Source organism: Bubalus kerabau, chromosome 14 (genome assembly GCF_029407905.1).
Source record: "Bubalus kerabau isolate K-KA32 ecotype Philippines breed swamp buffalo chromosome 14, PCC_UOA_SB_1v2, whole genome shotgun sequence".
In the NCBI taxonomy this organism is placed as follows: domain Eukaryota; kingdom Metazoa; phylum Chordata; class Mammalia; order Artiodactyla; family Bovidae; genus Bubalus; species Bubalus kerabau.
In genome coordinates, this window is record NC_073637.1 from 26,960,984 (window position 1) to 26,963,828 (window position 2,845).

Here is a 2,845-nt window from a genome sequence, read left to right on the forward strand (position 1 = left end):
CCCATGGCAGACAGTACTAATAGATCACAGCACCGACAGAGCCCAGAGGTGGTCAGGAATCTGTTTCGGCTGATTCCAGAGGAACCAAATAACTGGAAAGACTTTTGGTGAGAACAACACTGTTTTTGGTCCTCTAGCACTTTGGGGGACTGGAAAAGGGGAGTTCAAGGTGCAGCTCTGGCTTATGGGGCATTTAAAATGAGTGATTTTTTTTTTTTTTCAAATACCTTGAACAGTCTCAGCTTCCTCTTAAATTTTCTAACCACGGTTGTGGCATTTAAGGCAGAGAGGTTTTAGGGCAAAAGCTACTCTTTCCATTTCCTTGATTCCTTATTAGGCAACTGGACAGTTAAATAATATTAACACAATCTCACTTAGACTGATAAGAGCTTAATATACTGATCTTCTGACTAATACATTTGCAACTTTAAAGGAATCTTTTATCTGCTATTCAGATTTCATAAATGTTTATGTTAGGTGATTTCAGAATCACTGGCTCTTGGAAACACAACTGCAGTTTTGGTTCCTTTGTGGAACTCTGCAGCCTAACAGGGACAGTTATTTTGAAACAAACTTTTTGGCAAACCTCAGATAACAGCTTACCCGAGGTCCCTGAGCTTGTGGGTAGGCATGGGCTGTGGCTCAGGACTAAATAGAAATGAATGTTCTCTGCAGGGAGCAGTCATTACCAATTTAATGAACCAGAGTTCTGTTCATAGCTCTGTGAAGGATCATAATGTGTAAATTTAAATAAACCACCATGGCTTTGATTTTAAGTGTTAATATGTAAACTATTAGTCTCTTCCTAAGTTTGAAAGTAAAATGTATGAAATTTGAATGTATCTATCAAGTTTACTGACGGGTGGCAATACCCAATGAGAGACACCAATAGAAATGCAAACAGGGTTCCAAACAATGACATTGCACGCTCTGAGGTCTGCATGGGTTAGTTCTGTTCTATCTGCTATAGGGTTGAAAGACGTTAAAGTGTTAGTTGCTCAGTCATGTCTGACTCTGTGACCCCATGGACCCTCTGTCCTTGGGATTTCCCAGGCAAGTACTGGAGGGGGTTGCCATTCCCTTTTCTGGTGATCCTCCTGACCCAGGGATTGAACCTGGTTTCCTGCATTGCCGGCAGATTCTTTGCTGTCTGAGTCACATGGGGTTATAGGATTGATGGCTTTCATTAGTAAGTTGCATTTAAACACACATTTATATACACGTGCATATGACACATCTTTTAAGTTGTAAACCAAAGCAATGAAAATGTCCTTTGAGATCAACTTCACGGTCTCTTCTCAGAGCTCCTTCTGTAGGACTCTTCATCAATTCCCTTTATTTGCAACATTTTCTATTGACTGTAGACTTCTGCATGTGGGGATATACTGGGCCCTGTTCACTGCTGTCTTTTCAGAGCCTAGTTCTATGCCTGATCCACACCTGGTGCTCATGAAATGTTTGCTGGATAAATGAATGAGTGACTTTGAGAAGTATAACTACTGAACAAAGGATCTTGTACCAGGACTTCTTTTTCCATGCTTAATGAGTTTTTCTTGAACAGCTAATTTAATTTAATTTTTTTAATTAGTAAATTCAATTGTCTGATCTCCAGGTGAGTTCCATTTGGGATGAACTGAACCAACTGTCTTGAAATTGGGATCCAAGTACTTTCTGAGGATGGAAAAGATTTTCCAGGTGGTCCACAGACAAAATCACTTTAAAGGAATCAACATGCAGATCTTTGACTTCTACATATGCTCTTTTTCTTAAAATTAGTTTTCATGAGAACACACATATAAATCACTTCCACAGTTGTGATCATGTTTCTTCCACTTTTATTGTAAAAAGGGGCATGTTTCCCACACAGTGTGAATCCTACCTGGAGTGGGAGAAGCTCAGGTGACCATAAAACCTACCATCCAAACCTCAGGGGCATTCCTGAGCAAGAAACAGGCTCTACACATCATTAGCTTGGGATAACTAACACTGACAAAGATGTTTTAAAGATAACGCTATTATAATTCCCTTCCCCCCTTCTGAGAATACTTGGCTAAAATGTGCCTCTTAGTGAAAGTGTAGCAGGTAAATTAATAATCACTTATTGTATATCAGTAAAAAAAATTTAAGATATTCTTCCCAGATATTGATCAAGCAAACAAATATAATGAGCGAGTTAGTGGTTTCCAAAATCTTGTTAGAAAAAAAGGAGGATGTAATTGGGTTGTCAGTGGATAGATCAAAAGAGATTTGCAAACACATTTATAGCAGCATTATTCATAATAACCCAGAGTTACTAACCCAAAGCTCCACCAACAGTAGGATAAATTGTGGAAGTGGTACAGGCAAATGCTACGTAGCAGTGAAGAAAAGCAAACTATCGCTACAGACAACACACACGCCCGCTGGGCTGCAACCGCAGACTGGCAAGCTTTGTGGTTGCTCAGCTTTGAGACCGAAGAAAGAGCCTGGAGAAAACAACACAGACAGGAATGGCTTGCTGAACAGGAGATCTTACCCAGATCTCCCAGTGACACCCTCCTGTTTACAGCAGGTAGATAGCAGATTGGACGTGGAGCAGTCTTCTCTACTTGGGGAGAAGGAGGCTACCATTTACAGGCGGAACTGAGGTCAGAAAGACTCAGTTCCCAGGGACTAATTTAAGCCCTATAATTAAGAGGATTTGGATAGTCATGTGGGTGAAGCTGGGACTCTAGAGAGAGTGAGAGGATGGTCATCTGCAGAGGTCTGACCGCACAAGGACTTTCACAATTGCAGAGGGTACATACTCGAGGATTCCATCTTGATGAAGTTTATCAACAGATAAAACTGATTTATGGCATTAGAG

General features: G+C 40.6%; 1 long non-coding RNA gene across 1 annotated transcript; it reads left to right on the forward strand.

The window, feature by feature from the left end:
• LOC129626704 (uncharacterized) lies at positions 1–1,994 on the forward strand. The gene is made up of 2 exons (XR_008702152.1): positions 1–107; positions 1,613–1,994. It is a non-coding gene; the product is annotated as an uncharacterized LOC129626704 (long non-coding RNA).
• The last annotated feature ends 851 nt before the right edge of the window (positions 1,995–2,845 follow it).